This window comes from Pelophylax lessonae (genome assembly GCF_965119305.1).
Source record: "Pelophylax lessonae genome assembly, chromosome: 4".
In the NCBI taxonomy this organism is placed as follows: Eukaryota; Metazoa; Chordata; class Amphibia; order Anura; family Ranidae; genus Pelophylax; species Pelophylax lessonae.
Genome location: NC_138771.1, coordinates 383,962,672 through 383,983,451, shown reverse-complemented (window position 1 = coordinate 383,983,451; position 20,780 = coordinate 383,962,672). Strand labels below are relative to the sequence as shown.

At 44.0% G+C, this 20,780-nt stretch overlaps 1 protein-coding gene across 1 annotated transcript in view; it reads right to left on the bottom strand.

Moving 5' to 3' along the window:
* FGF18 (fibroblast growth factor 18) overlaps positions 1–20,780 on the bottom strand; it is a 740,912-nt gene that overhangs the window by 154,492 nt on the left and 565,640 nt on the right. The window lies entirely within an intron of this gene.

Below are 20,780 nucleotides of genomic sequence, written 5' to 3'. Positions count from 1 at the left end.
GGGAGGAGCTGGATGCCTAGCTCATATATATAGGAGGTCTGTGGCTTCAGTTCCCTGCTTGGTCCTCCTGTGTTCACATGCTTCTAAGACTGCTGCTGCTTCTGGTTCCTGTTCCTGGCTTCGTCTGACTACCCTGCTGGTTCCTGATCCTGGCTTCGTCTGACTACCCTGCTGGTTCCTGACCCCTGGCTTCGCAAAAGACTCTGCATCAGTTTCGCCATCCGTTTGGACTTTTGCTTTACAGCTTGTTTTTCAATAAAGCTTTCTTATTTTCACTTATCTGTTGTTGTACGTCTGGTTCATGGTTCCGTGACACGGGTTTTGTTGAATCAGGATCATCATCATTCTCATTTTTAAACAACTCATTAAGGGGATGAGTTATTTTAGCAAATCCTTCCACAAACCTATAACATGAGCAAAATCCCAGGAATGACCTAAGCTCAGTCACATTGGTAGGCCTTGGCCAAGAGGTGACAGCTTCCAGCTTCTCCAGCTATTCCTTTATCGGAGACAACATGGACAAGGTAATTAACAGAAGGCTGGTAAAACTGACATTTTTTCCAGGGACAGCTTGGACAGCAACCCCTCATCATAGAGTCTCTTTAGGACTATCTCCAGACCGTCTTCATGCTCTTCGAGGGTTTTGCCAAAGATGATGATATAGTCTATGTATACCAGCACTTTGATCAGGTTCATGTCCCCTAATGTCTTCTCCATCAGCCTCTGAAATATTGCCGGAGCGCCAGACAGACCCTGAGGCACCCTGTCAAACTCAACTCAAACTGGGGTGATAAACGCTGTCTTCTCCCTATTTCCAGGGTGCATAGGGATATGATACTAATCAGATCCAGAACGCTGAACCTTTTCACCCCAAAAGGCTCTGCAGGGCATCTTCTATCCTTGAAAGGGTGTACTGATCAGGAATGGTCCTCCTGTTGAGTGTCTGATAATCAATGCACAGACTTAGAGAACCATTCTTCTTCCACACCACAACTATGGGGGAGACATAAGGGCTCCTAGACTCTCTGATGATGCCTGATATCTTCAATTCTACCAGCTGCGCATGTAAATCTTCTTGGTCCCCCAAAGGGATCCGTCTGACTCTTTTCCTTGATGGCTTGTCTTCCTGAAGGAGAATCCAGTGCTGGGCACTTTTCACACATCCCACATCAAACTCATTTTTCGAAAACATATCCTGCCATCTCAGGAGCTGGGTTTTGACCTTTCCTTTCCACTCAGGTGATAGTGGGGTGTTTTGTGGGTAAAACTGTTCTATGGAGGTTTTTTCCTTCTCTCTCTTCCTCAAATCAGATGGAGAGACTGGGGTAGCTGGATTCACTTGTCCTAACTGCATTCAGGCCCACAGTTTCAAGGGTTAGGCCATAACATTTCGGACCTTGACAGGGATCTTCCCACGACTCCCTTGCAGAGCTCTAGTTGATATCACTTCTGGGATTACCTCTACTCACATGTCCTCTTTCTGGCAGTCAGCTTCAAGGACAACAAACGGCCGGGTTGTTCCTAATTGAATTTGGCTGAAGCTTGTAGACACGCCACCTCTCCAGACTGTAGTATATTATCACTTCTGTCTAATCGCCAAATCTTTCCTACTCCTTCAGCTGGGGCTGTCTGTTCTTGAACTAGGTGCTGACACACTTGTCTCAGCATAGGGTTTATTCTCTTGGTTGGGGTATCAGATTTTGAGGAGTAATTAGCCTTCTGACGAGATTAGTGTTAGTTCCTAATATCAGAGAACTCTGTTGACTCCTGATGGGCAAGGACATACAACAGCTAGGGTATCAAATGTTTCTGTTTGTCTGGCCATGGAGGGATCAAAAGTCAATTTGACCGATAAGTATCCATCATATGGGAAATTCTGGGTTCCAATACCCCATATCTCTAGTTCCTCCAATTTCTACAGGGGTAAGGGTTTGAGATGCCTGTTGTAAAAGTCTTGATATAGCAGAGTCACTTGCATCCCCGTGTCCAGAAGAGCCTTTGTATAGATGCCTTCTCCTAGGATTGGCACAATGGGAGAAGGTCCCACTAGTCTGTCAGGGAATTTACCAGGAGTAGTGGGGCTAGTCTGTCCTGTTATTTGTATTTGTGTCCCTTTCTTGATCCTCTTCCAGTTTTGTTTGTGTCTCAGTGGGGCCCCAGAGGGCTGGTATGCACTGACTTTCTGAAGTCACAAATAGTGCGCAGATAAAACTGCTGCTCTACCCCTCATGGTTTATTTGGAACCAGACCGATGTGTAAAATATATATTTTTATTGTTGTACCAATTTAAAAAATGTAAAAAAAAAAACACAAATAAATCCTTGAGACCAAGCAACAAACAATAAAACATTCGCTAGTGCCCTGGATACCATGCATAAGGTATTTGATAGGGATAGACTGATTATCGGAAAGGCCCTTATATCGGGGGCCGATATGCACTTTCCCCGATATATCGGTATCGGCCCTGGAACTGGCCGATATTTATGTGACGTCATTCTGCCTTCTTAGGCCGCCTCCCTCGCATTGGACAGCCTCGTCTGGAGTCGGGACTAGTCTCGCGGGAGTGTATCACAGCCATACACACACCGACAGCAGCCCGGTAGCAGCCAGCCTCCCACATCTACAGGCCCTGTACCAGCCAGCCACAGGCACTGTACCAGCGAGCCAGCCAGCCACCCGCAGGCCCTGTACTGGCCAGCCAGCCACCCACAGGCCCTGTACCAGCCAGCCACAGGCACTGTACCAGCCAACCTCCCACAGGCCCTGTACCAGCCAGCCACCCACAGCCCCTGTGCCAGCCACCCACCTACCACAGGGTGCCAGCCAGCCAGCCACCCACCACAGGGTGCCAGCCAGCCACCCACAGGCTCTGTACCAGCCATCCACAAGCACTGTACCAGCCAGCCAGCCACTCACAAGGCCCTGTACCAGCCAGCCACCCACCCACCACAGGGTGCCAGCAAGCCAGCCATTAAGCATTAAACAAAAATGAACATGTTCAGCACCAGATTTGTGTTAAAAATTGTCTTTATTTTCCAAAACTTTTAATGTACAAAATATCGGCCCATATCGGCCGATACCGAGACGTTGTGACCAAAATGTCAGTATCGGCCCTGAAAAAAACATATGGTCTATCCCTAATATTTGACAATACTCATACCACCTGAACTGTCTAATAGATGGATTGTCGAGCACAGGTTTCTAACCACCTAACATGTCCTTCTTCAGAGGTGCAGCGGTGGGTACTGATAATTTAAAGTTTGACAATTGCATTGCACATCATAGTTGTATACAAAGTATTGCCGAATAGGAACACACAAAAGGGAGACCTCTAGGTGTATCTGGGCATCAGTCCCAAAGGGAGCAGAGTTATATCACAGTGACCCAGAGGATGGATATAACATCTCTATAATCAACAGCCAGGTAATATATCTGTCAATGGTATAGGGTCTGTCATATAATAATCGCCATCACCAACTGAGTGCCACCTCGGCTTGAACTTGACTTTCTGAATCCCTTTCCTCCACTCTATTAGGGCATAAGTGTGGGAGTTTTCTCGATTGGGCTTGACATCTAACACCCACATCTGATCTGGGACTAGTGTCTTCAAAGCTTGCCTGATCTTTTCCTCGGTCCGGGCCAACCTAGGGATGTCGATTACACTTAACACTTAACTCCCATTGGCCATTTCCCTCCTCACACCACTGGGTTGCAGTGACCGGGTCCATCTTGATACTCTCTGGGGCGTTTTCTTGGAGGTTTGCTAGTAGAAAAGAGGACCCTAGATGAGTTCCCCTACGTGTAACGCCACCCCCGAAGAAACTGCTTGGTAATTTTGGGTTCCTTGTTCCATGCCTCGACTCCAAGAACAATCTCAGCCCCTCTGACACACCTTTTGTGAACACAAGTAACACCACAAATGTAAAATACCCTTCACTTAGCTGTGAGGTATTGCCAGTAGAAAAAACACCCCCTACTGAGGAAGTCATGATGCGAAAGCATAAGACGCCACGCGTATAGGGGGCGGAGACCTGGACGGACGAGCGGTGACCCACCAGCACGGCTCCCGACAGCTACTGTTTTTGGCGTGTACGGTCCGCACAAGCCCATTGTGCCGATTCATGTGAGTGCAATTCTACTTTGAATGTGAATCAATTAAAGGATAATAGCAGTGTACACTTAGATGCCTCATTATCTTTATTCACATATCATGTCCATGGGATGGTGAGAGATCGATCCAGGAAGTGGCATTTTTTATTGAGGATTCAATGCTGGTTTAATGCTTCAGTGAGGTGAGAGGCCATCTGGTGGCTAAACGGTGGTGGTGTCACTTGCACTTTTATATGGAAACATCTATCAAGCACTTTATTGAATTTTAAACAACGGTTATATTTATATTTTAGTGGACTCTTATGCACTTTACTTTGAATGCACTTTATGGACATTATATATTGCACCTAAGAGGAATATATATTGCACTGTAAGTGAGTTTATTGATTTATATGATGCACATTGTCACTTTATTTGATTTTATATAGCGCTGTATACATATTTGTCTATGGTTCATTTCTCCCATTAGTGAAGGAGGTGCTACATAGCTGCTGTATTTTATTTATGTAATATGGAGAATTCCGCGCAAATGGATGTAATTAAGCTAGTTGTTGGCTGCAGCCTACCCAAAATATAGGTAAACTATATCTAGAAAATAGGAATAAGTAGGGTATGTTGGCGCTGCCAGTCTTTATACTGAATGTATGGGAGAAAAATATATCTGATAATACAGAACAAAATATGAATGGTGAATGGTTATAATGTATGTTAGCCCAATCAATGGTACAAATACGTGAGAGAAATAATGGTCCTTATAAACACCAAATGTTTCCAATAATAAGCCACAAATATGTCACAGATAATTAATGGTAAACAATTGACACTGGTAAATAATTGATGTAAAATTGATAAAAATATATAGCTTTGAAAAACTATAAACAGTAAATAGGTGCAAACAATTCATGTAATAATCAAGTGAATATTATAAAGGTAAAAAATTAAAGTGACTCGTGCAATAAATAATACAACCACTATGACAAAGAATTAAAGGATATCCAAGTGATGTTCTTAATATTCAAGTATACAGGTGATAAAAGGTGCTGAGTGGTGTATGCCACTCACTAGAGGTTATTCCTCTAAAAAGATTCCCCAATAAGTTGTGGATATGGATATCCGGGTCAGTTGTGTTAGTTGCCCCTCCGATCAGGCGTCCACTCACTTAGGTTGACTTTGGCAGTCAGCACAGCAAATGCAAAAGAAGTAGTGGAACCGCACCCAGGTAGATGAAAACAATTGGAATACTTTATTCTTCAAATCAAAATGTGAACAGACAGTGCAGGGAACAGGTAATCCAGGTTAACACGTTTCACGGCGCACACAGCCGCTTACTCATAACCGTAGTGGTGGATCACGGAAGTCGGTTTGATATACAAATTCAAACTGATGATTAATTGCAGGTTTGTATCATCAACTTGGTGTTTCTCAATTGAACAACCGACAGAACCGTGATTCAGCACCTGGGATTATTTAAACATACATATAGAGATGCTCCATTGCGGAACAAAACAAACATAACAATGAACATAAAAGGTTTAAAGTTGAAAAAGTGTGTAACATGAATAATTCTGACTATAATAATAAAATCATGTTATGCAAGGGAAAAAATCCATATCGACATAATGCAGAGGAAGAAAAATATATACAACAAAATATAAATATCAAGACAGGATATATATATAAATACATAATTATTGCATTGATTTCCTCTGTTATCATATGTAGATGTTGAGTCTCCAGACATGCCTGCATGTAAATACAATGGAAAAAGAAAAATATTGAATAAAAAATATAAAAAATTGAATAATGTTAGGAAAAAATCTTTTTAGGAATGTAAACAGTTTAATTTAAATGATTCGGTTTATTCCTAAATAAGTACCAAAAAAACTATTTTTCTTTGAATGTGCATGTGTAAAATATGTACGGAAAGTGCATAATGTATGCATGTGTACAAGAAAATCAAATGCAACATAGTAGCATACGAGCACATATCCGCACTTGCATAGGTAAAGTATGTGAAAACGTAAAAAATAATAATAATGACATATATGTACATGCAGAAAAAATTGCATATATAAAACAAAAATTGTCCTATACAAAATCGTGCATATACATATAAATGTGTACGGCTGTCAAACCCTAAAAGTGATAGAAAGTGAAAGTGAATGTTATGTGAGATTGCTCAAGTTGGCAAAAAAAGTTGTTTAATGAAAATTGTGAATGAATAAAATTATATATATAAAAAACAATATTTATGCCAACTATAAAAGTGTCAATAAAGTGACGAATATAAGAATAAATATAGAATAAAAGCGTAAACAGTGATAAACGACAATACATAATGTGAAGTGTGCAAAAATGACCAATAAAACCCAAATGTGGTGCAAATGAACTAATGAGAAAAATGTGTATGTAGTAGTTAATATGTGATGGTCAAAAAATTGTGATAAATGTTTGAATATTTTAATAAAAGAATATATATGTGTATGCATAAAAAGGACAAAAAGGACAAAGTTAAAAATGAAATTATAATAGAGCATGTCTGGAGACGCAAGATCATGGTCGAGATGGATATGTCCCATATACACAATGTACATATACCCGTTGGAAAAGGAAAAAAGGACAATCAAAGGTCCATGGACCATTGCAGACAGAGATAATGATATCTACATGTGCTACACTGATAAAGGACAACAATGTTCATCGAAGGCAAACGCAAAAAATAGAAATATAACTAAATAAATAATTGTTTAATGCCAACGAAGCAACGAGTTCATGGGACCAAGAACCAACGGGAAAAAGTTGAATGGAGGACCCTCATAGCTGTAATGAGAACAAGTGATCAGAATAATCAGTGGCCGTATGTAATTAATTTCATATAAATTGTAAAGTATAACGATGTGGTCACCTATTACAAAGAACCCCCAAGCGAAGACACTGTGATTAAATGAAATAAATAAATGTGTGTGTTCGCTGTTGTGACAAGGACTTGGCATATCAATGTTTTATGAGAAGTTGAGCTCAAACTGGGAGAGGGAAAGAAATAATAAACACTGAAAGGATGATTAATGGATGTTTGGTAAACATCAAGGGAAGGGAGTCACTCATAAAAATGGGTGACATCCCATTCCCAGTTTAACCCATGAGGTATCCGTGTGTGTAACTTAAAGATCCAAAACACCTCCTTTTTGCAAAGTGATTTAAAAATGTCACCACCTCTAAGGGGTCTGGTGACACGGTCGATGATTTGGACCTGTACTAAAGACATATCTCCTTTATGTATGTTGTTAAAGTGCTTGGCTATATTAGTAGATTTTGAGGTGCGAATATCGCTAAGGTGCTCTCTAAACCGATCTTTTAACCTACGAGTGGTTCTGCCCACATATTGCATAGAGCATGATTTACATGAAATTAGATAAATGAGGTATTTTGTGTTGCAATTAAAAAAATCTTTAATAGTATACACCTTTTCATTATAAGTGGAAACAAAATTATTCCCATTAATGATGTGTGGGCAGGTGACACAGTCTGACACGCCACATTTGAAATTCCCTCTACAATAAAGCCATGTCCTAGATGCATTAGGTTTTACAGAGGTGTAAAGACTAGGAGACAGGGAATAGCCCAAAGTGGCTGCCCTTTTAGCCACTATGTTCACCCCATCTTCAAGGACACTTGCACAGATATCGTCTGTGTATAATGTAGGTAGATGTTTTAAAATGATCTTTTTTATCTTGTTAAACTCAAGGCTATAGGGCAAAGATAATGTAGTTGAAGGGATCGTTTTTTTAGGGCTCTTCGGTCTCCTGGCGTTTTGCCAGGTTGTGTTTCTGTGGTTATTCCGGGGGACAATATCGTGTTGTGTATGATATGGGTCTCTTGAGCTATCAAGTGCTAAAAGTTCTGAACGATCCTTATGTATAGCAATAGAGTATGCCCTATTTAGCATCCATTTGGGATATCCCCTTTCCAAGAATCGATGGTATAATAGAGATGCTTGTTTTTTGAATTCTTGTGTACTACTACATATCCTACGAACTCGAAGAAATTGTCCTACAGGAAAGACAGTGTCCCGGCAGTGGCTCTGTCTATCTGAGTTTTCTGGGCCCAGAACTGCTTCCCCACACTGTAGTAGCTTCCGATAGTATGGCCTCCCTCCGTCTCTGGACACCCCACACCTCGTCCTCTCACCACAATGGCCCGATAACTCGCTGCAGACTCAGGAGGATCCCCTAAATAGCTGGAGGTTTCTGCCGACTCAGGGTCTCTCTTCCTCTGGCTGACAATAGTGGGCACAGTTGTTCTCTCCTCACATTGTCTCTACAATGTCCTGTCAGATCCTTTCCTTTCTTTTCTATTTTTTGGATCCTAGGCTCTCTCTCTCTTCCTCTGAAATCACCTCAGTCTCCTAAGCACTTCCTGAAACTCCCTTTTATTTCGCCCCCAGTGTCTTCTGTGTCTCTGAGTTTTCTGGTAGGACAAGTCAGCATCTCTCTATCTCCATCTTTTAGCCAAAAGGAGAAATTGCATGACAAATAGTCTTCAATTGCTCAATGACAAATCCCTGTAACACCTATTTGCCACACTGCAGTCAGCGTGGCTGTATTGATTCATTAGGTAAAAGCATAGTCAGTTCACTGTACTCACTGTGTTCAGCTGCTGCCATTTTGGTCTATAGCTTCCTCTGGATTCGTTTCTGGATTATAGGTGTGGAGCTATGCAGATGGCAGTATGGATATTGATACAGCACTGGCCTATCCCAGAGAGGCAGGCTCTGATGGCATTCTGGGAGACAGTATACATTCTGTGAGCACACTTAGCTGAGGGTAAAGATGATGGACTGGCCAAGCATGTCTCCAGACCTAAACCCTATTAAGCATCTGTGGGGCATCCTAACATGGAAGGCGGAGGAGCGCAAGGTCTCTAACATCCACCAGCTCCATGATGTTGTCATGGAGGAGTGGAAGAGGACTCCAGTGGCAACCTGTGGAGCTCTGGTGAACTTCAAGTCCAAGAGGGTTAAGGCAGTGCTAGAAAATATTGGTGGCCACACAAAATATTGACACTTTGGGCCCAATTTGGACATTGTCACTTAGGGGTGTACTCACTTTTTTTGTCAGCGGTTTAGATATTAATGGCTGTGTATTGAGTTATTTTGAGGGGAAAGAAAATGTACACTGTTATACGAGCTGTACATTTACTACTTTACATTGGAGCAAAGTTTTATTTCTTCAGTGTTGTCACATGAAAAGATATAATAAAATATTTACAAAAATGTGAGGGGTGTACTCTTTTTTGTGAGATACTGTATATAGATCCAGCTGGTTTAAAGCTGATGATATACTGTATATCTTCTGGTTGGTCCAATGACAAAACCGGCCTCTCCTCTTCGGGAGTGGGATTTCTTACAGGTGCACTAAATGGTATTCATGCAATGATGTGTGAACACCATGCAGTGCAGCAATACTCTGAGCCACTGATGACTGTCCACAACAGCCTAGGCTTAAAAGAAATGGGTTGAATGATGCTGGCCATCATTTTTTCCAGAAGACTGCGGAGATATTTTGGCAGAAAAGAAGTTACACACAGCTCTGGGCTGACGGTAAGTAATGCAGCAAAAGCTGTTGTTTTACTTAAATATTAGTAAGATAATTTTTGTTTTAAATATTTTAGCTATAGTTCAGCTTTAAGGCATTTAGGCAAATTAGCATGCAATCATAAACTTAATTGATCTTGGTTTTCTTTTAGACATCGAAACCAGAGGGAGAAGACCAGAGAAGAAGATGGGAGGAAGAAGACCAGAGGAAGATTTTTAATGAAGGACTTCTCAAAACCGTCTCTTGTCATTATTTACACCACACTGCCTTTTTAGGGGTGAATGGGTAGGGGTACAATGTACCCCATACTTTTTCACATAGAGAGGGGGTTAGGGATCTGGGGGCCCCCCTTGTTACAGGTGGCATCCAGATTCCGATAAAACCCCTGCCCGCAGACCCCCGCAACCACTGCCCAGGGTGTCGGGAAGAGGCCCTTGTCCTCATCAACATGGGGACAAGGTGCTTTGGGGTGAGGGGTACAGAGCCCCCATGTTGAGGGCGTGTGTCCTATGTGGTCCAGGAGGGGGTGGGGCCGCTCCCTTGTCCCCTCCCCTTTCCTGACATGCTGGGCTGCATGCTCGGATAAGGGTCTGGTATGTATTTTGGGGGGCCTAACGCTGTTTTTTCTGCGTGGGGCTCCCCTCAAAATCCATACCAGACCCAAAGGGCCTGGTCTGGAACCTGGGGGGGCCCCCACTCCGGTTTTTTTCCCCATTTTGGTGTGGAGTTCCCCCTCAAGATCCTCAGAGCGCAAGTCGCACAACAAGTCGGATCATCCTGATCCGACTTGTGATGCGACTTCCATTCAAATCAATAGGCTGCCATAGGGAACCATTGATTTTCACATAAAAAATAAAAAACGTATAACGTGGCTTAACACCGTACAAGCTACGTTAAGCAACTTTAAGCAGCCTTTAGCAGCATCAGACGTTTTTACAGCTCTAACGCTGGTCCTCAGTACACACCGGCCTGGATTTTTTTTTTGCAGCTTGAAAACGCCTATGCCACTTACAGCTGCAAAACGTCTGTGTGTGCATGAGGCCATAAGATAACATGGAGGCGCATTTTTAGGCTGCAACAAAAACGTCTGATGCTCCTAGAAGCAGCTGCAAAAATGCCCTGTGTGCATAAGGCCTTAGAGTGTTACTAAACCCAGGACCTTGCAGTACACAGAACATGGAAATGCAATTGTTTTAGTAAACTGCTACATACCTTTTTTCATCAGCGTATATCGCAGTCTTGTGACTTCTATCTGTGTCTGGCTAAGAGCTAGTTAAAGCTTGTAGGAGGAGTTTTCATTCTTCTCTGACTTTCCTATGAGGCTGCATGACCCCTGACCCTCTGTCTGGACAGTGCTGATTGGCCCTGTGCTGATCACATGCACCCTCCCACAAAAAAACTCTCTAGCAATACACACCAAACTTATCATGTGCAGAGTACCTCTAAGGCTCTGTACTATCAGTACATGGATTGAGGACATTAAAAGAAGGGCAGGATCAGAGAAGACAGGATTAAACAGCCTTTTTACACAATGAAAAGGATTAAACCCAGTTTTTTTTTCTTTAAAAATAACAAACTTGTCATACTTACCTGCCTTATGGTGTCCCTCGCCGGCGCTCCTGGCCCCTCCCTCTTGTTGAGTGCTCCTACAGCAAGCAGCTTGCTATAGGGGCACCTTAGCCAAGCCACAGCTCTGTGTGTCCATTCAGACATGGAGTCGTGGTCCACCCTCTCTTCATTGGCTAACTGACTTTGATTGACAGCAGAGGGAGCCAATGGCACTGCTGCTGTGTCTTAGCCAATCAGGAGGGAGAGTCCTAGATGGCCAAGACACTCGTGCATATCGCTGGATTGACATGGGTTTCAGGTAGGGGGGCTGCTGCTCTCAGAAAGTTTTTTTTTTATCTTAATGCAAAGAAAAGGAAAAAACTGTGGGAATGTGAAGAACGGGGCTTGACAGCTGAGTGTCTCCATCCACTCCCTCCTATGTAAGATGGTCATACATGATGCAATCTGATTGTACAATCTCTGTACAATTTCCTTTAACCACTTCAATACAGGGCACTTTCACCCACAGACCAACTTTCAGTGCTCTCACACTTTGAATGACAATTACTCATGCAACACTGTACTCAAAAAAATATTTCTTTGGTAAAAATAATCCAAATTAGTGAACATTGTTTAGTCTGTGTGAAAGGTATAGAGCAGTGGCGGCTGGTGCTCAAAATTTTTGGGGGGGGCGCAAAAAGAAAAATGTAATAGGTATTGCTTCGCGGCAAAAAACGCGGTAAAAAAATTGCATGACTTTGAGGTAATGGTACAGGCATGGCACAGGTGATGGCATAGGCATGGCATAGGCATGGCACATGTGATGGTATAGGCATGGCACAGGTGATGACACAGGTTATGGCAATGGCATGGCACAGGTGATGGCACAGGTGATGGCACAGGCATGGCACAGGTGATGGCATAGGCATGGCACAGGTGATGGCACAGGTGATGGCATAGGCATGGCACAGGTGATGGCATAGGCATGGCACAGGTGATGGCACAGGTAATGGCATAGGCATGGCGCAGGTGATGGCACAGGCGATGTGGCATAGGCATGGCACAGGTGATGGCATAGGCATGGCACAGGTGATGGCACAGGTGATGGCATAGGCATGGCACAGGTGATGGAATAGGCATGGCACAGGTGATGGCACAGGTGATGGCATAGGCATGGCACAGGTGATGGCACAGGTGATGGCATAGGCATGGCACAGGTGATGGCATAGACATGGCACAGGTGATGGCATAGGCATGGCACAGGTGATGGCACAGGTGATAGCAAAGGCATGGCACAGGTGATGGCATAGGCATGGCACAGGCATGGCACAGGTGATGGCATAGGCATGGCACAGGTGATGGCATAGACATGGCACAGGTGATGGCATAGGCATGGCACAGGTGATAGCATAGGCATGGCACAGGTGATGGCATAGGCATGGCAGAGGTGATTGCACAGGTGATGGCATAGGCATGGCACAGGTGATGGCATAGGCATGGCACAGGTGATGGCATAGACATGGCACAGGTGATGGCATAGGCATGGCACAGGTGATGGCATAGGTGATGGCATAGGCATGGCACAGGTGATGGCACAGGTGATGGCATAGGCATGGCACAGGTGATGGCATAGGGATGGCACAGGTGATGGTACAGGCCGGCTTCAATCACTTACCTTCTGACGGCGGCGGGATGGCGGGATTCCGGGAACCGAGACGAGCAGCGGCGTGGACGTCCTCCTCTTCAGTCTTCAGTCTTCTGTCTTCAGTTCCGGAACGGGCGGCGGGAAGGAGATGGGCGGTGACGGTGCGTGACTGACGCACGCACCGGCACCGCCCCCATTGCGAGTCAGCGATGTCCTGGATGATGATTGGTCCAGGCTGGAGACTGGACCAATCACAGCCAGGATATCACGAAGGTGGGGTGGCTCAGCGCTATTTGCTGCGCCCAGGTTACGCCCCCAGAAGGCAGCCAATCGGCGCCTCTTCTGGGTCGTAAACACCACCCCCCCCCCCCATATCCACCAGGCCGAGCGCATAGGCCTGCGAACCCAATTTTTTTTTTTTCAAAACGTTATTATTTTTTTGTCATTTTTTTTTTCTATTTTTTTTTTCTTTTTTTTAGGGGGGGTGGCGCTCCGGCGCCCCCTAAGCACGGGCCGCCACTGGTATAGAGTCTACAAGTTTCGGTGCCAATCATTGAAAATTGATCACACCTGATGTACTGACAGCCTCTTTCATTTCTTGAGACCTTGAAATGTCAGGACCAAGGTATTTAGTAAGAGGCACGGTGAGTTTTTTGAAGTTGTAATTTTTTCCATCAGTTCTTTGGAAGAAATATAAATATACAGTATATTTTTTTTTTTACACAAAATTGTCAGCAAGTTATTTCTCACACACAGTATATGCATACTTAACTGCAATTACACCCCAAAATACATTCTGCTACTCCTCCTGAGTATGGCAATACCACATGTGTGAGACATGCAGCCTTTGCCAGTGCCCATACATGCAGCCTTCGCCAGTGCCCATAATTGGAGCCTTCGCCAGTACCCATATATGCAGCCTTCGCCAGTTCCCATACACGCAGCCTTTGCCAGTGCCCATACATGCAGCCTTTGCCAGTGCCCATACATGCAGCCTTCGCCAGCGCCCATAATTGCAGCCTCGCCAGCGCCACTATACACATCACTAAAAATCTCCAGAAAGCAGTGCCGAGAGGTAGAAGGGGGCGGGCGGCACCGAGAGTTAGACGTCGGCACAGGAGGCGGGACTTCCGATGACAGCACGTCCTTCCTTCTCCTCGGCGCCGCCCGCCCCCTTCTAACTCTCGGCACTGCTTTCTGGACATTTTTTTTTTTATATCGGCGTATAACACGCACAGCTACTTTTCCCTCCATTTTTAGGAGGAAAAAGTGCGTGTTATACGCCGATTAATACGGTAATAAAATATTTACAAAAATGTGAGGGGTGTACTCACTTTTGTGAGATACTGTAGGTACACGCGTATGCAAACAGTAGACCTAGTCTCATAGGGAAGACCCTGTGGGTGAGGACAGTGGGGATTTTAATGTGCTCAAAAACATCAATTGAGTAAGAAACCAATTATAAAAAATATATATACATTTTATTAAAGACAATATGATAAAAACCAACACATAAAGATACAATATATAAAAAGGTGTATTGCAGCACATCCTACAATGCGAAGGATTGACACATTTTACCCATAGTTTGGGCTTCCTCAGGATCCAGATGTGTAGAAAACTTTCTTAAAGAGTATAGATACACCCTGAATAAAAGCTCCAAAATATCATTCATCGGCCAGGTCACAAAACCTATAATGGTATACTCAAAGATATAGAATGTGTATACATAGGAAATAACAGGAATAAATGCAAGCAGCATTTGCTAGCAGCAAAATAGGCGAATGCTGCTAGCAGGAACGCTGGTCAGTGCTGCTCTCCTCAGTTGTGAAATTTATATTTTCCTTTGATTGGACATGTAGCTTAAGCCATAGGTGATAATTGGTATTTATATGTTTTTTGAACCCTGTGGCATTTGCACTCAATGCTCATTTGCATTTATTCCTTTTTTCTGCAGGAGCCTGTGAGCTCCCTTTTCCTGTGTATACGCATTCTATATCTTTGAGTATACCTATATAGGTTTTGTGACTTGGCCGATGAATTATATGTTGGTGTTTTTATTCAGGCTGTATCTATACTCTTTGAGAAAGTTTGCTACACATCTGGATACTGGGGAAGACCAAACTATGGGTGAAACGCGTCGATCCATCGCATTAGGATGTGCTGCAATACACCTTTTAGATATTGTATCTTTATGTGTTGGTTTTATCATATTGTCTTTAATAACATTTTTATATATATATATATATATATATATATTGTTTATAAGTGGTTTCTTACTCAATTGATGTTTTTGAGCACATTAAAATCCCAACTTTCCTCGCCCACAGGGTCTTCTCTATGATACTAGGTCTACTGTTTGCATTTAACTTATAGGGGATTGTGCTGGTACTCTTTTTGATAGATAGTCGCTCTCCACTCCATCTCCACAGGTATTTGGGTACTCTGGGCTGGAGAAAGGTACTCGGGTACTCTGATGAGCTGCAGATAGGTACTCTGGGCTGGAGACAGATACTCTGGTATTCTGATGGTCTGCAGACAGGTATTTAGGCACTCTGGGCTGGAGACAGGTACTCAGATACTCAGATGGGCTGGAGACAGGTACTCGGGTATTCCGATGGGCTAGAGACAGGTACTTCGGTACTGCAATGGGCTGGAGACAGGTACTCAGTTACTCTGATGGGCTGGAGACAGGTGCTCAGGTACTTCGGCCTGGAGAGAAGTGCTTGGGTATTTTGGGCTGCAGATATGTACTTGCTTACTCTAGGCTGGAGACAGGTACTCGGGTACTCTGGGCTGTAGACAGGTACTGGGGTACTCTGATGGGCAGGAGACAGGTACTTGGGTACTCTGATGGGCTGGAGACAGGTACTTGGGTTTTCTGATGGGCTGAAAATAGGTACTCGAATACTCTGGGCTGGAGTTAGGTACACAGGTACTCTGGGCTGCAGACAGGTACTGGGGTACACTGATGGGCAGGAGACAGGTACTTGGGTACTCTGATGGGCTGGATACAGGTACTCGGGTACTCTGATGGGCATGGAGACAGCTACTCAGGTACTTTAGCCTGGAGACAGGTACTTAAGTACTCTGATGGGATGCAGATAGGTACTCAGGTACCCTGGGCTGGACACAAGTACTTGGGTACTCTGATGGGCTGGAGACAGGTACTCGGATACTCTGATGGGCTGGAGACAGGTACTCGGGCACTCTGGGCCGGGGACAGGTACTCAGGTACTCTGATGGGCTGGTGACAGGTACTCGGGTACTCTGATGGGCTGGAGACAGTTACTCTGGTTCTCTGATGAATTAGAGACAGGTACTCGGGTACTCTGATGGGCTGATGATAGGTCCTCTTTATTACTAGGACAATCAGTGTGTTTTGCTGTGCACTTTATTTGGTAACTAGCTGTTACTGCAATTTCCTGCTCACACAGGATCGGTGTGTGAGAAGGAGAACCTGATAACAGGTAGTTACCGGGTCTGTTGATATTTGTGACCGGCTGTGATTGGACACAGCCAGTCACGTGGTAAAAAGCCAACTTCATTGGCTCTTTACCCTGACCGCCTATGGGCTCTGTCAAAGTGACACACCTCATCTCCGATTGACGCGCATGAGCGGCGAGATTGGGGACTACACACGTGACCGGCTGTGATTGGACACAGCCAGTCACGTGGTAAAGAGCCAATTTCATTGGCTCTTTACCCTGACCCCCTATGGGGTGTGTCAGAGTGACATGCCTCATCGCCGATTGGCGCACACGAGCGGCCAAATTGGGGACTACACATGTGAGCGGCTGTGATTGGACTCAGCTGGTCACGTGGAAAGAGCCATTTTCATTGGCTCTTTACCCTGATCAGGGATGAGGTATGTCCTACGTGCCCCCTGGGGGTGCGCAAGAGTGGTGAGAATGGGTGGACATCATATGACGCCCGCCAGGAGGGAGGGAAGGTCCTGCCGGCGTCATTTTACAATGCGCCCGTGGGGAATGGGTTTAATTTACCAGAACTATGTAAAGGAGGACCCATCTGTACAATCTATTCAATTTTTATCAAATCAGGCAGGCTCTTGCACTGCATAGGTAATGGGAGATCTAAAGAAGATTGCAATGTGTATGGTCACCTTAAAGTGTTACTAAACCCACAACAGTAAATTCAGTCAGTATTTGCAGAAAAGCATGATTGTTATACTCACTGTGGAAACTAACAGGGTTAATCCTCTGCATTGTGTAAAAAAAATGCAGAATAGCATATATAACAATAAAAGAGTTCACATACAAAGTACTTTTTTTGCTCATTTTACATGGCTATGCCACCTAAAACGTGAAATGTCATCAGTATGTTGGCATGTGTTTGGTTGCTATAGAAGGAATTATTTTGTTGATCTCATTCAATGTTCATTACACAATGCTCATATTACATGTACAGTGTATATAGGGGCTCTCTCTATGCTTTTTATGTGTAAACAATAGGAATTTTACATCTTTATAAAAAATAACTCATCTAAAATGTGAGCATAGTTTACTTGCTAGGAGAATTTTATGCTTCACTTGGGACAGTTGATTAATACATCTTTATAAAATATCAGGGAATATCAAGAAATTTTACCATCATTTGTGAGCATTTTCTCTATAGAGTTTTATAACTGTTAGTTTATTGGTGACAGCTAATAGTGAATGGTTAGTATTTTAGGATGAAAAAAAACAAGTTTAAAATGGGCAGCTAGAGAAATATGAGGAATTACCTCATGTTCACCTAGTGCCATTTGAGCTATGCTCTGGCTCTACATTCTCCCAGAGGTTACAAGTCCAATAAATCTGGTTGTCAGTATACACAAATGAAATTCTTACGCTAGGTTACTATTTCTTGGATATTTGCCTAATGTTATGTACAAAAAAGTTATCAGTATACAGCATGTGCAATAAAATCTACTGGGTTTAAGTAAACTTAAAACAGATACAAAACAGGCATGCCAACCTAATTTTTTACTTTAATGGCAATTTTTTAAAGATCTTGCAGAAACAAAATCATGGCAATGAAAACAACATTTAACTGCTAGCAGCTGAAAAAATGCATGAATATTTCAGAATACATTATACATGTACTTTTAGAAAAATGTCAGAGGTGCAGCCTTGTTAACTGATCCTAACTAAATCACAACACTTCCTCTATCTTTAGCTGACAAATTCTAACCATAGGTTTCAGCAGGAAATGTTCTCCTTCTGTCACAAGATCATGGGAAAGAGCAGTCAATATCAGTGGCATACCTAGAGCATCTGGCACCCCCCAAACTTTAAAATGTAAAAACACCCACAAAAATGTGTAATATTTATAAGACTATTGCACAAATTTCACAGCCCCGCATCACAGTGCCCCTTGCAGTCTGACCCCTCCCCCCCCCGCTTTGTCACTCTAATCACTGTGCCCCCTTTTACACTCTCTGCCTCCCCTGCACAGTCCTACCTCCAGCATAAACAGATAGCTAATAATATTAGCAATGTGTTTAAGTTTGAGTAAGAGATTGGAGACATGCTACAGAAGATGGTCAGAGACTGCGGACATGATACAGGATATAGTCAGAGACTGCAGACATGATACAGGAGATGGTCAGAGACTGCAGACATGATACAGGATATAATAAGAGACACCTGGGTGATGCTGCTCCATCCGGCATACAATCTCGGAGGTCCCGTGCGTGGTCACGCCCGTCGTGACCATGTGACCTTGGAGATCATCATCGCATGCCGGACGGAGTGGTATTACCCGGGTGTCACTTACAGCAAGTGGGTAATACATTGCAGGGCGGGTTGGAGAGTGCGGTGGGTGGACAGCAATAGGGGGGGGGGCAGGAAAAAGCAGGGGGACGGAGAGCATGGGGAGAGGGAGACAGAGAGCACGGGGGGGATGGGGAGACTGGAGAGCACTTGGGGAGGGGAACTGGAGAGCGCTGGGGGAGGTACTGGAGATCACTGAAGGGGGAGCCAGGGAGCACAGGGGGGTGGAGAGCATGGGGGGAGCCAGAGAGCATGGGGGGAGCTGAAAAGCACTGTGGGTAGCTGAAGAGCACTGGGGGTGCTAAAGAGCACTGGGGGGGGGGGATAAAAAGCACTGGGGGTGGGGGCTGAAGAGCACTGGGGAGCCGGACAGCACTGGGGGGCCAGCAAAAGAAGTTGGATAGGAGGGCAGCTGCATATAGAGGAATTGATCTTTCTATATTTCTCCTGCAGCCACTGAATTCCTGCAGAAGGGAGAGGAGGAGAATCAGGCATTCAGCGGCTGCAGGAGGAATATGGAAAAATCAATTCCTCTATATGCAGCTGCCCCCGTGCTCCTCCTATCCAGGCACACAGGGAGGCTGCTTGGGCACTCACTTTCTTCAGCTACTGCAGCTGCCTTCACACTGAGATGCGGGATAGACCGGCGGTGCCGGCCCGACACTCCCCCCCCCCCCCAGTGCGTGGCACCCGGGGGCGGGCCACCCCCCCATTATTTACAAAACAATAAAAAAAGTTGTTTTTTTTTGCAGATATTTATTTTTCTCATAATGCATCAGTCATTTTAAGTTCTTACTGATTTAAAATAAAACAGATGTACCCTAAACCACATAATTTTTAAACAGTAAACCCTTAAAGATAATGTATAAATGTGCTCTATAATATATTTTTTTCCCCAAGAAATAATTTAAAATAGAAACATGGAACAGGAAATAAAACTGTTAAATAGTTCTTATACAGCGTGATCTCCTGAAATGATTAGGTTAACTAGTAAAATAAGGGCATGTCCTGGTTTATTATGAGTTAACTAATTCCCTGTGCACACAATTAACATTCTTCTGTGTTAGCTGCAGCTCTCACTCACAGATGCTGTCTGTCAGGGAATGGAGAAGAGAAGACAGCTACTGTGTTACATTTGTTATTGATTACTAATGTTACACGGAATGATCGCTGTAATTGGCTGTCACACAGATCATTCTATGAGGGAGATTTCTGACCGGCTCCCAATCATACATATTAAATAGGGTATCACACCTAAATTCCCATATAGAACAAGGGCAAGTCTATTGACCAGTGCCCTGACCTTTAAACCCATGTACCAAAGTAATGACTAAGGTGCAGTCCGTTGACTTGTAACCATACTAAAAAAAGGGGGAAAGGAGGAGGAGGAGAAGGTCAACACAGGACAACTGGGTATTATATCAAGGTACACTTTATTAATTAAATGAACACCAGTTCCAAAGCTAACCAACACCTTTAAAAAAGCCAACATTTTCTGTTAAAAACAACACTAAAGGGGATTACACAGCTGTGCATGCATGGCCCAAAAGAAACAGTTAATCAACATATGTATCCTGGTTCCTGTAGGGTAGGGATCCTCAAACTACGGCCCTCCAGCTGTTGCGGAACTACACATCCCATGAGGCATTGTAAAACTCTGACATTCACAGACATGACTCGGCATGATGGGAATTGTAGTTCCTGAACAACTGGAGGGCCGTAGTTTGAAGACCCCTGCTGTAGGGGTTCCTGCATACAGAAGTATACCGAAGCAAGGCCCAGGTAGGTGCCAACTTGATTCAGGGATACTGATGAACTGTCTGTTCACAAGTAACTGCAGTCTGAGGAGAACACAGAAAACCCAGTTGTCCTGTGTTGACCTTAAAGTGGAGTTCCACCCTAAATTGATACTTACCTCCATCTTCTCGCTCCGGGTCACCTGAGAAACAAATGGATAATCGCAATTTTTTTTTTTTTTTTTACACTTACCTTGTAGAGAACATATACTTACCTTACTTCCTTCTTCCTCCCCTCGGCGGCCACAGCGATTCGTCACTTCCTGGCCTTTGCAATGATTCCTGGGAGCTGAACGTCATCGCTCCCAGGAAT